The sequence below is a fragment of the Bufo bufo genome, chromosome 5 (genome assembly GCF_905171765.1).
Source record: "Bufo bufo chromosome 5, aBufBuf1.1, whole genome shotgun sequence".
NCBI classification, from domain to species: Eukaryota; Metazoa; Chordata; class Amphibia; order Anura; family Bufonidae; genus Bufo; species Bufo bufo.
The window spans coordinates 558,799,830-558,817,662 of record NC_053393.1 but is presented as its reverse complement, the minus strand read 5'-3'; the positions used below and the strand labels follow the sequence as shown (position 1 = coordinate 558,817,662).

General features: G+C 42.7%; 1 protein-coding gene and 1 long non-coding RNA gene across 9 annotated transcripts in view; one reads left to right on the top strand and one right to left on the bottom strand.

Moving 5' to 3' along the window:
- Positions 1–17,833, top strand: part of LOC121000837 (gastrula zinc finger protein XlCGF26.1-like) — an 800,859-nt gene that overhangs the window by 416,814 nt on the left and 366,212 nt on the right. The gene's annotated exons all lie outside the window — the stretch shown is intronic.
- On the bottom strand, positions 10,467–13,457 carry LOC121000892. Its single transcript, XR_005778933.1, has 3 exons — positions 13,414–13,457; positions 11,965–12,031; positions 10,467–10,505 (listed from the first exon to the last, which is right to left on the bottom strand). It is a non-coding gene; the product is annotated as an uncharacterized LOC121000892 (long non-coding RNA).

The window sequence follows — 17,833 nt, the reverse complement described above, 5'->3', positions numbered from 1 at the left end:
ATGACAGTGGGAATAACTGAGACATGGCTGGATGATAGCTATGACAGTGGGAATAACTGAGACACGGCTGGATGATAGCTATGACATAGAGGGAATAACTGAGACATGGCTGGATGATAGCTATGACAGTGGGAATAACTGAGACACGGCTGGATGATAGCTATGACAGTGGGAATAACTGAGACATGGCTGGATGATAGCTATGACAGTGGGAATAATTGAGACATGGCTGGATGATAGCTATGACAGTGGGAATAACTGAGACACGGCTGGATGATAGCTATGACAGTGGGAATAACTGAGACACGGCTGGAGGATAGCTATGACAGTGGGAATAACTGAGACACGGCTGGAGGATAGCTATGACAGTGGGAATAACTGAGACACGGCTGGATGATAGCTATGACAGTGGGAATAACTGAGACATGGCTGGATGATAGCTATGACAGTGGGAATAACTGAGACATGACTGGATGATAGCTATGACAGTGGGAATAACTGAGACATGGCTGGATGATAGCTATGACACAGTGGGAATAACTGAGACATGGCTGGATGATAGCTATGACAGTGGGAATAACTGAGACACGGCTGGATGATAGCTATGACTGGGCAGTTAATGTACAAGGTTACAGTCTGTTTAGAAAGGATCGTCAAAACCGGAGAGGGGGAGGGGTTCTCCTTTATGTAAAGTCCTGTCTAAAGCCCACACTCCGTGAAGATATAAGTGATGGACATGGACATGTGGAGTCTCTGTGGGTAGAGATACATGGAGGCAAAAACAATAATAAATTACTAATAGGAGTTTACTATAAACCCCCTAATAGACCGGAGTCCACAGAAAATCTACTACTAAACGAGATAGACGAGGCGGCAAATCATAATGAGGAGGTTATTATGGGGGAACTCCGCAGATATAGACTGGGAAACTGAAACCTGTACATCTCATAAGGGAAACAGGTTCTTGGCAATAACCAAAGACAATGACCTCTCCCAACTGGTCCAGGACCTGACTAGAGGGACGGCCATACTGGACTTAGTACTAACCAATAGGCCTGACAGAACAACAGACGTGCAGGTCGGGGGACACCTGGGAAATAGTGACCAGAAAGTAATAACCTTCCAATTATCATTCAAAAGAGCGTTTCTACAGGGAGGAACAAAAATACCAGACTTCAAAAAAAGCTAAATTTAACTAAGAGAGGCCATAGGCCAAACTGGGACAAAGTCCTCAAAAATAAAAATACAGCCACAAAATGGGATATCTTTAAAAGCATCATAAAATCTCATTGTGAGAGGTAAATACCGTATGGGAATAAAGGGTTAAAGGGTTTCTGTCACCCCACAAAACTCTTTTTTTTTTTTTTTGGATAGTTAGATTCCTCATAGTGCGATATAGGAGAATATAATCTTATCACTTACTTTCATGCGGCCGATTCTTTATAAAGCGAAGTTTTATAATATGTAAATCAGGGCTCTACCAGCAAGTAGGGCGTCTACTTGCTGGTAGCCGCAGCAGAAAACCGCCCCCTCGCCGTGTTGATTGACAGGGCCAGCCGTGATCTCCTCCTCCGGCCGGCCCTGTCAGTATTTCAAAAATCGCGCGCCTCTGGTCATTCGGCGCAGGCGCTCTGAGGCTCGTATCCTCAGCACTCCCTCAGTGCGCCTGCGCCGATGGCGTCTTCTCTTTCAGTGATGTCATTTCTGATATTTGCAGACTCTATACTGACAGGGAATGTCCCACAGGATTGGCGCATGGCAAATGTGGTGCCAATATTCAAAAAGGGGCCAAAAACAGAGCCTGGGAACTATAGGCCGGTAAGTCTAACATCTGTCGTGGGTGAACTGTTTGAAGGTTTTCTGAGAGATGCTATCTTAGAGCATCTCAACGGAAATAAGCAAATAACGCCATATCAGCATGGCTTCGTGAGGGATCGGTCATGTCAGACAAATGTAATCAGTTTCTATGATGAGGAGGAAAGTTCCAGACTTGACCGCGGCGAATCAATGAATGTCGTGTATCTGGACTTCTCCAAAGCATCTGACGCTGTACCACATAAAAGGTTAGTATATAAAATGAGAATGCTCGGACTGGGAGAAAACGTCTGTAAGTGGGTAAGTAACTGGCTGAGGGATAGAAAACAGAGGGTGGTTATTAACGGTACACACTCAGATTGGGTCACTGTCACTAGTGGAGTACCTCAGGGGTCAGTACTGGGGGGGTCACTGTCACTAGTGGGGTACCTCAGGGGTCAGTATTGGGCCCTATTCTCTTCAATATATTTATTAATGATCTTGTAGAAGGCTTGCACAGTAAAGTATCAATTTTCGCAGATGACACTAAACTGTGTAAAGTAATTAACACTGAAGAGGACAGTATACTGTATATATATACTACAGAGGACAGTATACTGTATATATACTACAGAGGACAGTATACTGTATATATACTACAGAGGACAGTATACTGTATATATATACTACAGAGGACAGTATACTGTATATATACTACAGAGGACAGTATACTGTATATATACTACAGAGGACAGTATACTGTATATATATACTACAGAGGACAGTATACTGTATATATACTACAGAGGACAGTATACTGTATATATACTACAGAGGACAGTATACTGTATATATACTACAGAGGACAGTATACTGTATATATACTACAAAGGACAGTATACTGTATATATACTACAGAGGACAGTATACTGTATATATACTACAGAGGACAGTGTACTGTATATATACTACAGAGGACAGTATACTGTATATATACTACAGATGACAGTATACTGTATATATACTACAGAGGACGGTATACTGTATATATATACTACAGAGGAAGGTATACTGTATATATACACTACAGAGGACAGAATACTGTATATATACTACAGAGGACAGTATACTGTATATATACACTACAGAGGACAGTATGCTGTATATATAATACAGAAGACAGTATACTGTATATATATACTACAGAGGACAGTATACTGTATATATATACTACAGAGGACAGTATACTGTATATATACTACAGAGGACAGTATACTGTATATATATTACAGAGGACAGTATACTGTATATATACTACAGAGGACAGTATACTGTATATATACTACAGAGGACAGTATACTGTATATATACTACAGAGGACAGTATATACACTACAGAGGACAGTATACTGTATATATACACTACAAAGGACAGTATACTGTATATACACTGCAGAGGATAGTATGCTGTATATATACTAGAGGACAAAATACTGTATATATACTACAGAGGACAGTATACTGTATATATACTACAGAGGACAGTATCTATACTACAGAGGACAGTATACTGTATATATACACAAGAGGACAAAATACTGTATATATACTACAGAGGACAGTACACTGTATATATACTACAGAGGACAGTATACTGTATATATACTACAGAGGACAGTATACTGTATATATACTACAGAGGACAGTATACTGTATATATACTACAGAGGACAGTATACTGTTTATACACTACAGAGGACAGTATACTGTTTATACACTACAGGACAGTATACTGTATATACACTACAGAGGACAGTATACTGTATATATACTACAGAGGACAGTATACTGTGTATAGATATACTACAGAGGACATTATACTGTATATACACTACAGAGGATAGTATACTGTATATATACTACAGAGGACAGTATACTGTATATATACTACAGAGGACAGTATACTGTGTATAGATATACTACAGAGGACAGTATACTGTGTATAGATATACTACAGAGGACAGTATACTGTGTGTATATATATACTACAGAGGACAGTATACTGTGTATATACTACAGAGGACAGCATACTGTGTATAATATATATATATATATATACACTACAAAGGACAATATATTGTATATATACTACAGAGGACAGTATACTGTATATATACTACAGAGGACAGTATACTGTATATATACTACAGAGGACAGTATACTGTATATATACTACAGAGGACAGTATACTGTATATATACTACAGAGGACAGTATACTGTATATATACTACAGAGGACAGTATATATACTACAGAGGACAGTATACTGTATATATACACTACAAAGGACAGTATACTGTATATACACTGCAGAGGACAGTATACTGTATATATACTACAGAGGACAGTATACTGTATATATACTACAGAGGACAGTATATATACTACAGAGGACAGTATACTGTATATATACACTACAAAGGACAGTATACTGTATATACACTGCAGAGGACAGTATACTGTATATATATACTACAGAGGACAGTATACTGTATATATACTAGAAGACAAAATACTGTATATATACTACAGAGGACAGTATACTGTATATATACTACAGAGGACAGTATACTGTATATATATACTACAGAGGACAGTATACTGTATATATACTACAGAGGACAGTATACTGTATATATATACTACAGAGGACAGTATACTGTATATATACACTACAAAAGACAGTATACTGTATATATATACTACAGAGGACAGTATACTGTATATATACACTACAAAGGACAGTATACTGTATATACACTACAGAGGACAAAATAGATGAGGTTTAACACTGACAAATGTAAAGTTATGCACATGGGAAGGAATAATGCAAGTCACCCGTACATACTAAATGGTAAAACACTGGGTAACACTGACATGGAAAAGGATCTAGGAATTTTAATAAACAGCAAACTAAGCTGCAAAAACAGTGTCAGGCAGCTGCTGCCAAGGCCAATAAGATAATGGTTTGCATCAAAAGGGGCATAGATGTTGGTGATGAGAACATATTCCTACCACTTTACAAATCATTAGTCAGACCACACATGGAGGACTGTGTACAGTTCTGGGCTCCAGTGAACAAGGCAGACATAGCAGAGCTGGAGAGGGTCCAGAGGAGGGCAACTAAAGTAATAGCTGGAATGGGGCAACTACAGTACCCTGAAAGATTATCAAAATAAGGGTTATTCACGTTAGAAAAAAAGACGACTGAGGGGAGATCTAATTACTATGTATAAATATATCAGGGGTCAGTACAGAGATCACTCCCATCATCTATTTATCCCCAGGACTGTGACTGTGACGAGGAGACATCCTCTGCGTCTGGAGGAAAGAAGGTTTGTACACAAACATAGAAAAGGATTCTTTACGGTAAGAGCAGTGAGACTATGGACTCTTTACTGTAAGAGTAGTGAGACTATGGACTCTTTACTGTAAGAGCAGTGAGACTATGGACTCTTTACTGTAAGAGCAGTGAGACTATGGACTCTTTACTGTAAGAGCAGTGAGACTATGGACTCTTTACTGTAAGAGCAGTGAGACTATGGACTCTTTACGGTAAGAGCAGTGAGTCTATGGACTCTTTACTGTAAGAGCAGTGAGACTATGGACTCTTTACTGTAGGAGCAGTGAGACTATGGACTCTTTACTGTAAGAGCAGTGAGACTATGGACTCTTTACTGTAAGAGCAGTGAGACTATGGACTCTTTACTGTAAGAGCAGTGAGACTATGGACTCTATACTGTAAGAGCAGTGAGACTATGGACTCTATACTGTAAGAGCAGTGAGACTATGGACTCTATACTGTAAGAGCAGTGAGACTATGGACTCTATACTGTAAAAGCAGTGAGACTATGGACTCTATACTGTAAAAGCAGTGAGACTATGGACTCTATACTGTAAAAGCAGTGAGACTATGGACTCTATACTGTAAAAGCAGTGAGACTATGGACTCTTTACTGTAAGAGCAGTGAGACTATGGACTCTTTACTGTAAGAGCAGTGAGACTATGGACTCTACTGTAAGAGCAGTGAGACTATGGACTCTTTACTGTAAGAGCAGTGAGACTATGGACTCTTTACTGTAAGAGCAGTGAGACTATGGACTCTATACTGTAAGAGCAGTGAGACTATGGACTCTTTACTGTAAGAGCAGTGAGACTATGGACTATATACTGTAAGAGCGGTGAGACTATGGACTCTTTACTGTAAGAGCAGTGAGACTGTGGACTCTTTACTGTAAGAGCAGTGAGACTATGGACTCTATACTGTAAGAGCAGTGAGACTATGGACTCTATACTGTAAGAGCAGTGAGACTATGGACTCTATACTGTAAGAGCAGTGAGACTATGGACTCTATACTGTAAGAGCAGTGAGACTATGGACTCTATACTGTAAGAGCAGTGAGACTATGGACTCTACTGTAAGAGCAGTGAGACTATGGACTATACTGTAAGAGCAGTGAGACTATAGACTCTATACTGTAAGAGCAGTGAGACTATGGACTCTTTACTGTAAGAGCAGTGAGACTATGGACTCTGTACTGTAAGAGCAGTCAGACTATGGACTCTTTACGGTAAGAGCAGTGAGACTATGGACTCTATACTGTAAGAGCGGTGAGACTATGGACTCTATACTGTAAGAGCGGTGAGACTATGGACTCTTTACTGTAAGAGCGGTGAGACTATGGACTCTTTACTGTAAGAGCGGTGAGACTATGGACTCTTTACTGTAAGAGCAGTGAGACTATGGACTCCATACTGTAAGAGCAGTGAGACTATGGACTCTATACTGTAAGAGCAGTGAGACTATGGACTCTTTACTATAAGAGCAGTGAGACTATGGACTCTTTACTGTAAGAGCAGTGAGACTATGGACTCTTTACGGTAAGAGCAGTGAGACTATGGACTCTGTACTGTAAGAGCAGTGAGACTATGGACTCTATACTGTAAGAGCAGTGAGACTATGGACTCTTTACTGTAAGAGCAGTGAGACTATGGACTCTATACTGTAAGAGCAGTGAGACTATGGACTCTTTACTGTAAGAGCAGTGAGACTATGGACTCTTTACGGTAAGAGCAGTGAGACTATGGACTCTTTACTGTAAGAGCAGTGAGACTATGGAACTCTCTGCCTGAGGAGGTGGTGATGGTGAGTACAATAAAGGAATTCAAGAGGGGCCTGGATGTATTTCTGGAGTGTAATAATATTACAGGCTATAGCTACTAGAGAGGGGTCGTGGATCCAGGGAGTTATTCTGATTGCCTGATTGGAGTCGGGAAGGAATTTTTTATTCCCCTAAAGTGAGGAAAATTGGCTTCTACCTCACAGGTTTTCTTTTACCTTCCTCTGGATCAACCTGCAGGATAACAGGCCGAACTGGATGGACAGATGTCTTTTTTCGGCCTTATGTACTATGTTACTACTATGGAGGGGGCACAGCGGGCATTACTACTATGGAGGGGGGGCAGAGGTCTTTATTATGATGGAGGGGGCACAGAGTATTTTATTACTATAGAGGGGGCACAGAGTATTTTATTACTATAGAGGGGGCACAGAGTATTTTATTACTATAGAGGGGGCACAGAGTATTTTATTACTATAGAGGGGGCACAGAGTATTTTATTACTATAGAGGGGGCACAGAGTATTTTATTACTATAGAGGGGGCACAGAGTATTTTATTACTATAGAGGGGGCACAGAGTATTTTATTACTATAGAGGGGGCACAGAGTATTTTATTACTATAGAGGGGGCACAGAGTATTTTATTACTATAGAGGGGGCACAGAGTATTTTATTACTATAGAGGGGGCACAGAGTATTTTATTACTATAGAGGGGGCACAGAGGATTTTATTACTATAGAGGGGGCACAGAGGATTTTATTACTATAGAGGGGGCACAGAGGATTTTATTACTATAGAGGGGGCACAGAGGATTTTATTACTATAGAGGGGGCACAGAGGATTTTATTACTATAGAGGGGGCACAGAGCCTGGGATTAAGGGTATAATTATTCCACAGATGTCCCTTACCATTTCCTGCAAATGAGTCCAAAGGGTCTGGGAATGTTTATAACTTCATAACCCAGATAGTAAACCCAAGACTGAAGTAGTTAAAGGGTTTTCTGAGATTTTTTTAACTGATGACCTATCCTCTGCAATATTTCCAATATGTCCATTATATAATTCATGGACGATCATGGTTACTGGTTTCCCTTACGTCATGGCAAATAGTCACATGACACAAGGGGATCCAGTCTCTGCCGCGGCCAGTGTCGGCTGTGGCAATGCCAAACCAGATGAGCCCAGCTGAGCATTGCAGGCTTGGAAGAGAAGGAGCGGAGAGCCAGCGCCAGGAAGCAGGTAAGTAATCTTCCCTTTACAAGTCCAGTAAAGTAGGGGAGTTTGCCAAAGCCCCTCATTCTTGCACAACCCCTTTAAAGGGGAATTCTCATGACGCCGTTTAATACTTACCTGCTCCCGGCGCGCTGTCCACTTCCTGGTTTCGGCACTCGGCGGGCTCCATCTTGATTGATGTCTCCTCCGAGCCACGCGCTGTACTGAACGCGCATGCCGAGACCGCGCATGCGCCCTGGTGACTTCTTCCTGGCAAGTATACTATACTGGACATGAAGAAATCACCATAGCGCATGCGCGGTCTCGGCGTGCGCGTTCAGTACAGCGCGCGGCCGGCCGGGAGAAGATAAGTCGTCTGCGCGGCCACCGCGATTCCTGAGAAGAGTGGTGGCCGTAACCAGGGGAGACGGAAGACAACAGTCAGGTAAGTATAGGTTTATTTTCTTCTAAGGGGTGGGAATTTGTTAATTAAATATATTTAGAAAAATGATCACTGTTAAATCATTAACAGATTTAACAGTGATCATTAAGATGATAATACCCCTTTAAGATCTAAAATTATAACCGCTGTAACTACACTTCTGAATATACTGATTTTCTTTTAATTCCTGCTTCAATATATATGCAATATTTTTATAACAAAGCTGAGTCTTCTCGCTATAAATGATAGCAAGAAAAATATGGAAATTCATGGCATATTTTACAGGAAGGATTCAGAATTGGTTGTTCCTGGTGTGAATTCTCTGATGTTGAACAAGAGATGATTTCCGAGTAAAACATTTTCCACATTCTGAACATGAATACGGCTTCTCTTCTGTGTGACTTCTCTGATGTCTATCTAGACTTGATTTCTCAGTATAACATTTGCCACATTCTGAACATGAATATGGCTTCTCTCCTGTGTGACTTCTTTGATGTAGAAGAAGAATTGACTTTCTAGTAAAGCATTTTGCACATTGTGAACACGAAAACAGCTTCTCTCCTGTGTGAATTTTCTGATGTTTTTCAAGATGTGTTTTTCTAGTAAAACATTTTCCACATTCTGAACACGAAAAAGGCTTATCTCCTGTGTGAATTTTCTGATGGCTCTTAAGAGATGATTTCTCAGTAAAAGTTTTCCTACATTCTGAACATGAATACGGCTTGTCTCCTGTGTGAATTCTCTGGTGGCTCTGAAGATGGAATTTCTGAGTAAAAGATTTGCCACATTCTGAACATGAAAACGGCTTCTCTCCTGTGTGAATTTTCTGATGGTTTTTAAGATGTGTTTTTCTAGTAAAACATTTTCCACATTCTGAACATGAAAACGGCTTCTCTCCTGTGTGTATTCTCTGATGTCTTTCAAGATGTGTTTTTCTAGTAAAACATTTTCCACATTCTGAGCAAGAAAATGGCTTATCTCCTGTGTGAATTTTCTGATGGCTCTTAAGAGATGATTTCTCAGTAAAAGATTTCCTACATTCTGAACATGAATACATCTTGTCCCCTGTGTGAAGTCTCTGGTGGTTGTGAAGACGTGATTTCTGAGTAAAAGATTTTCCACATTCTGAACATGAATATGGTTTCTCTCCTGTGTGACTTCTTTGATGTAGAAGAAGAACTGACTTTTTAGTAAAGAATTTCGCACATTCTGAACACAAAAACAGCTTCTCTCCTGTGTGAATTCTATGATGGCTGTCAAGACTTGATTTATCAGTAAAAGATTTCCTACATTCTGAACATGAAAATGGCTTCTCTCCTGTGTGGGTTCTCTGATGGTCTTGAAGATGTGCTTTTCTAGTAAAACATTTTCTACATTCCGAACATGAAAACGGCTTCTCTCCTGTGTGAATTCGCCGATGGGTTTCAAGATGTGTTTTTTTCGTAAAACATTTTCCACATTCTGAACATGAAAACGGCTTCTCTCCTGTGTGAATTCTCTGATGGTTTTGAAGATGTGATTTGTTAATAAAACGTTTCCCACAGTCTGAACAGGAATACAGCTTCTCACCTGTGTGATGTCTTTGATGTTGAAGAAGGCCTGATTTCCAAGTAAAACATTTGCCACATTCTGAGCATGAATACGGCTTTTTCTGAGCTCTTTGGGTTCTTCTGCGAGTTTCATTCTGAGTAAGAGTATGTGATGAATTAGAAGATTGGACTTGTTTTAAAGGATGACATGATAGATTTTTGCTGTGAAGGTCTGAGGGTACATCTGGGATAATGGCACGCTCTTCATATGTATCTGATATGACACATGGATCATCTGCATTATATGTAGATATGAGATGTTTCTCCAAGCTCCCAGTACAGTCATCTACCAAGAACAAAACATTTTTTAAATTATTTTTGAAAATTATTGAAGGCAGCTAGCAAAATTCATAACTGACGAGAGGCTAGAGGGGGCTGTCCAATTGTGTCATGTGACCCCACAGCTAAAAACATAAAGTACAGTCCTGATCAAAGGTTTAAGACCACTTGAAAAATGGCAAAAAATCTTATTTTACATTGTTGGATATTCACGAGGTTCCAAGTGGAGCTTCAACATGCAACAAGAAGAAATGGGAGTGAGACAAAACATTTTTTGAGCATTCAATTAATTTAAAATAACGATTAAACTGAAACAGGCTGTTTTTCAGCTGATCCAAATTTTTGGACCACATGCCTTTAAAGGGCCAAATCTGTGCAAAGATGTGGATTCATTGTCATTTTCTGTCAGGTAGTCACACGTTGTGATGGCAAAGGCAAAAAAACTCTCCCTTTTTGAACGTGGTCGGGTTGTTGAGCTGCATAAGCAGGGTCTCTCACTGAGCGCCATCGCTGCTGAGGTGGGACGCAGTAAGACAGTCATTTGGAATTTCTTAAATGATCCTGAGGGTTATGGAACAAATAAGTCAAGTGGAAGACCCAAAAAAAAATCATTAGCACTGAGCTGGAGGATCCAATTGGCTGTCCGTCAAGACACTGGACGATCCTCGACCCAAATTAAGGCCCTTCTTCTTGTTGCATGTTGAAGCTCTACTTGGAACCTTGTTAAGATCCAGCCATGCTAAATGTGATTTTTTGCCATTTTTCAAGTGGTCTTAAACTTTTGATCAGGACTGTACATAGAAGGGTGAGACAAGAAGAACAGAGCTGTTACAACAGGCAAGAGTCAGGCAATCATATGCACAGGTTTCTCACATCCTAGAGATCAATCATCTAACACAGGGAGGCTCAATCTGCGGCCCTCCAGCTGTTGCAAAGCTACAACTCACAGCATGCCCTAATAGCTGTAGGCTATCCAGGCATGCTGGGAGTTGTAGTTTTGCAACAGTTGGAGGGCCGCAAGTTGGGCATTTGTGATCAAACCGAATACTGTGAAAAATATTCTTTGCCCGGCGTCAGAAGGAGGAGGAGACGCTGCCCCAGTCCATGAACAGCATACAACAATTGATGGCAATGTTACAGCAGAAGGAATAAGAAGGGGCCAAGTCCATAACCAATACTGATGATGTGATGTGGGACCAGTTTGTGTTATATCTCATGGCATATGGCAAAGGAACCGGTGTGAGAAACTCATAGTAACATTGCCTTAAGAGAGGACACAGGTTCATCAAGTTTAATCTATTTTGATCAACTCAAGTGAGAACCTGAACGGACTATACACCAGTTGTTGAAGGCAGAAATAACGTTAGGAAAGAAGAAGCCAACTGAAAAATTGAATAACTGACTCTAGCATTATAACAATAAGTTATTGTATGCAACAGAGGTGTCAGGAGGGCCAGGAAACCTACCCCCTATTAGAGGTATGGCAGCCCAATAATCACAATTTTTCAGATGAAACCAGAAGGTACCCGGGGCCTGTATGGACGACACGTGTGTTGACACCTTGTACATTCGTAATTTGGACACCAGAATCCAGTGCAGTCCAGAGTGTATGTGACATGAGGCCTGTGAAATGCTGCACAGAGGGACACCGGGACACATCCAGGAGATTCATGGAAGAGACCTGTCACCCTGATATTACTGAGCAAGGCCTGGAGAGTCACAGCGCAGACCTGAGGGAGTCGCTACCACCTTAGTGTAATGGGCTAGGATCAGCGGGAACACTCCTATGGTTTCATCTTCTCCTGTCTACTAGTATGTTTGGGGCAGTTGCTATGTATTATACAGTAGCTGTTCTCTTGCTCAGCCGACCTCTCTTCTGTAGCTCACCTTGGTTGGAGAGGAGCTCCTGACTGGTTAGCCTCGCTGTAAATATTCCTAGTTTCTGCAGGGGGCTGCTGGTTATAATGTAAGCTCTGTGCCTTTCGAATGCAGAAATCCTTTTATTTTCTAGTATCTCTCCTAGTTTTCCTCATCGGTGTAGTTTTGTTCTTATGATCAGTCCAGTCTTTACCTCTGATTCTTGTAGTCGTTGTGTGTGGTTGGGGGGAGGGGATGTTCCATGTTTCAGTCTGTCCTGCCTTGATTCTAGTTCAGCTCTGCTCAGTTTGGGTTGGGTCTTAGTGTCCTCCTGTTGTCTGTTTTAGGGTCAGTTTTAAGGTCCATTCACACGTCCGTGGTGTATTGCGGATCCGCAAGACACCCGGCCGACACTCCCATACAACAGCATGTTCTATTTTTTTCCGGAGCTGCGGACTGTAAGTTCAGGGCCGCGCTCCGGAAATGCGGATGCGTTGAGTACATAGTGTGCTCTCGGCTTCCATTCCATCCACATAAAGAATGAATGGGTCTGCACCCGTTCCGCAGAATTGCGAAACGGGTGCAGACACATTTATACGGACGTGTGAATGGACCCTTAGAGATTAGGATTTTCCATAGGAATGTCTCAAGGGACAGTGAGGGACATTGATGTCTGGTATTAGGGTCAGCATGTAAGGACAGATCTAGGAAAAGATCCAGTCAGTGCCACATATTGTCTGTTCAATCATCCGTTCACCATATAACCCCCATCATCCGTCTGTTCCATTGTCTGATTACCATCCCCATCCTGGTCCAGTCATCTACTGATGAGTTCCTATCTCCTGGCTTTCGTCTTACCTGCTAGTGCAGTGATATGTGCTTTGTATTACACAGTTTGGTCCTAATGTAAGTCCTGGGGGTATATAAGTCCTGGGGGTATCTGAGTACTGGAGGACACTGTTCGCACCTGGGGAATGCGCCTGCTATAATGGAAAGTCCAATTCAGGGTCATTACGGTTACAGACTCATCTCTGCTTCATTTAGTGGTCACTACTCACCTGGGCTCTTATCTGTAGGGATCTCCTCCTTGTATTCCTCATCGCCCCTCACATCTGTCTCTGTAGGAATCTCCTCCTTGTATTCCTCATCGCCCCTCACATCCGTCTCTGTAGGAATCTCCTCCTTGTATTCCTCATCGGCCCTCACATCTGTCTCTGTAGGAATCTCCTCCTTGTATTCCTCGTCGCCCCTCACATCTGTCTCTGTAGGAATCTCCTCCTTGTATTCCTCGTCGCCCCTCACATCTGTCTCTGTAGGAATGTCCTCCTTGTATTCCTCATCGCCCCTCACATCTGTCTCTGTAGGGATCTCCTTCTTGTATTCCTCATCGCCCCTCACATCTGTCTCTGTAGAGATCTCCTCCTTGTATTCCTCATCGCCCCTCACATCTGTCTCTGTAGGAATCTCCTCCTTGTATTCCTCATCGCCCCTCACATCTGTCTCTGTAGGAATCTCCTCCTTGTATTCCTCATCGCCCCTCACATCTGTCTCTGTAGGAATCTCCTCCTTGTATTCCTCATCGCCCCTCACATCTGTCTCTGTAGCATTAATATTGTTCAGATCTTCATCCTGATTCAAAATGTGTGAAACAAATATTGTGAGTTACAGGACAGTTGGACAAGTTGAGTGGAATGTTTTAGATGCCTACAAAAGATCATTAAAAGAGTTATCGAACTTTAAACTTGTGTAATAGACCCCTTCAGAGAGGCGGACCCCCGGTGGAGTTCATACTTACTTGGTCCCTGCCTCTGTGTTCTGGCTTCATTGCTCCACTGTCGACTCTGCAGGTGCTGTGTCTGTGGAAATCAACACACTGTTGACAGGGGGGCGGGGGTGGAGATAGTTGGGGGGTTGGGTGCATCTGCTGCAGCCAAGGACTGGCAGCAGCGGTGACCTGTGACCAATGTGGCACATGACTGAGTGACGTACTGCATGGGTGGCAGGTGCTCCCCTGCCCTGTCAACTGGATGTTGATTCTCAGAGACCCGGGATCTGCAGAGGTGCCCATGTATCGATGGAGCTGGAACCCACCAGCAGGGATCAGGTAAGTATGAATCCAGCCACTCTGAAGGGGTCTGTTAAATAATTAGGCTGGATAACCTCTTTTGCAGGGACAGGAACACAGAGATGTTACAAGGCTCCTCTCACCATCTCCCTCCAGTGTTTTCTGAAATACTACACCAGGATGGATGCAACTAAAAATGTATTTACTCATTACCAATGACACCACATGGAGCGATACCAGATAAGCATGTGGTTGGGGGAGAAGGGAGTCTGGGTCAAATCTCTCAAGGGCTAACACCTGATTGTATTAGATGTCCAGTCTGTAATAACGCTCGCCCGAGGCGCTGCTCTGCAGATCTGATCAGTAGATGCCTCTGCTCTCTCTGCCCATGGAACTAAAATGTCCCTGGTGTGATTGGCTTTAATTCCATCTGGACCAGGAAATCTTTGCGAATTACAGAATTATTGGATTGCAGTCTTCAGCCACCTCGCCAAGGTGGTCTCTGAGACCTTCTTCTCCTTGTTCCTTCCTGAGAACTGTATGAACAGAATTGGATCTTATCTCCAGGATCTCCAGGCATCTAAAAATTTTCCTATTGATCTTTTGACATCTAAGATGTGGAATCACCGTTGTGAGGGGATGCATTGAAAAGATGGAAAAAACATCTCTTGTTTAAGGTGAAAGGCTGAGGAAATTTTAGGGAGGAAGGCCGGATACACTTTTATGATCTTATTGAAATCTTTGCGATAAGACTCACGGATGCAAAGGGGCTGTAATTTCCCGGCCCTACGAGCCAAGGTAATGGCATCTGGGAAAACAGTTTTAAGGGACAAGAATCTCAAACTTAACTCCTCAAGAGTATCGCAGAGACCCCTGAAGTTAGGTCTCAAAGAGGAATGGATTGTTTTAGGGCCGGTCTGATCCAGGATGTAGCCTTAATGAACATTTTGATCCATTTATAGTCTGCAAGGGGAAGGACCAGAAAACAGCCCAGGGCTGAGATCTGTACCTTTAGGCTCCTGGGTCTAATGCCATCATTATATCCTGTCACACTTCAGTGTTTGTGGGGAAGCGGGAGGGGGGGGGGGGGGGTGACACCACACCGAGCATAGGAAGGACAGGGGTGAGGGAATAAGGCCTGGAAACTAGGGAAAGAGCAGGACACCTCCGAGAGCAACCCTAATCAAAGTCCTGACTATCAGACAGGCTGTTCACCCACCTGAACAGCCTGCCGCTAATGTAAAAGTAGCCTGAAAAGGGACCGAACATTCAGATTCGTACCAGGAGCAAAATCTCTTTCAAATCTCCCTGTAAACTGGTGAGGAAACTTCCTTGGGACTCTGCTGTAAGGTAGATATTACTCTGACAGTCCCTGAATTTTGAGGATTTCCCTCTCAGGATTCAAGCTTTCAGGATTTCTGCATCTGGACCTTTCGATACAGAAGAGGGCCCTGGAGAAGAACAATATTTAATCTTAGATAAAGAGGTTCTGGGTCTTCCAGAAATAAATACTTCAGTATCGGGAACCAGCTGTGCTTTGGACAGAATTAAGTAATTTGAATGACACTGGTTGCTTTTAACCATATATTCTTCAGGACGGCCAGGATAAAAGGAAAAGGAGGAAATGAGCATGCTAGGCCCATATTCTATTCCTGAGCATCTCATCCCTTTTTTCTGGTATCCATAGGGACTTATATTCTAAAGAATCCTTCATTACAGGTTTTCTGGGAAAGCCCACGAAAGTAAAGCCTGTCTTCTCACTCTGGATAAAAGGATTTTTCCCACGGCACAAAGAAGCCAACCATGGTCCAGATGTTAATGGTAAGAAAGGATCTTTATTGTAGGTTTACTTTATTGCGTGAACCTGCAATAAAGATCCTTTCTTACCATTAACATTTGGACTGTGGTTGGCTCCTTTGCACCGTGGGAAAAATCCTTTTACTCTTTGAAAATTCGCAACTTCTTGGGGACTCCAGGTATCTCCGATAAGAAGATTTCCCTCCGTGGCTGCAGGTCCACCACCAACTGGGATTCCAGTATACATCTTGAGCTTCTACTAGAGTTGTGCCTACAGGTAGCACAACCACTAAAGGTGAGCCTTGTACTGGAACCATTTCTCTACCTATTTCAAAACGGTATTACCCTATGGTGCTGGATAAACAGCACAAATATAAGCCTGAGGATTTGCTCTCACTCTGGGAAGAATTGTTTGGTTGAGGCAGTAAGAATCAATTTCTGGAGAGAACAGACGTGAAACTGGCTCCAAAGAACTGTGGAGATGCAGAAGGTCATTAACCCCAAGATGTTCATAGCTTCCTATAATAAGCAGTGGCTCTTTCTCCAGAAGACTGATATTTTCCCCTGTATCATCTCATATTTGAGAATTGGCAGAAATGAGTGTTTGTCAAGAAAAATCTTCCTGGTGTCTGGAGAGAAATCTGATTTCTTGATGTTCACGATCCAACAATTCTCCAAAAATCCACAATTTATAGGTACTTTGGAGAATTGGAGTGGATTCTGACATCAAGAGAAAATTGTCCAAACTATGGAACTATGATGAGATCTCTTTCTCTGAGGAAGGCCAGGATCTCTACTACCAGGTTTCTGAAAAGTCACTGGGCAGAGGGTGCCCACAGAGAGGGCTCTGAGTGCCGCCCCTGGAACCAGCACCATAGGTTCGCCACCACTGATCTAGGCTGTTCTGACTTTTAGGAAATGTTGGGCGCACTGGTTATGTTAGTGCAGGTAGTGTTAACAAGCTCCGGACAGCCCAGACAGACTACCAGTAGAGAGGATCGTGTGATCTACCGACAAGAATGAGCAGCTCCCATAGTTTTGTTGTCCACCTGTAATGACCGGCGTCACGCACATGGAGGGAAAAGGGAAAGCCCTGCCCAAGGGAGAGGGAAAGGTGGTGACCCCTGACTCACCTTGCGGCTGGCACCTGACTGCCCTGACGTTCCTAGACGGGTTCCTCACCCGTGTGGCGATCACGTGCCTAAACCCTGGCTTTCCCTAGAATGAGCCCTAGATAGTGAACGGGCCGGTGGGATCGCTAGTCCGCACCACTGTCACTAAGAGGGAAACACCAGGGAGAGGACAGACAATACAGACAAACACATACACCCAGGTGGGCGACCACAGCAGACCACAAAGGTCCAACAAGGATCCGGAGGGTAACGTTCTGGACCAACTACCAGAGAACGCAGCAACACAGCTCCAGAGGGTCAGTATAGAAGTCCAGGCAGGAAGCTCTATATTTGGCAACCAGAGAAGTGTGAGAGGGGAATATAAGGAGGTTGGGAGTGCTGGACAAGGAACAGCTGAGGAGAAAGAGCTACGGATCCCTGAGTGAGCCAAAAAGGGTTGCAAAGCAAACCCAGAAAGCTACCATAAGGAAACAGCCCTATCTT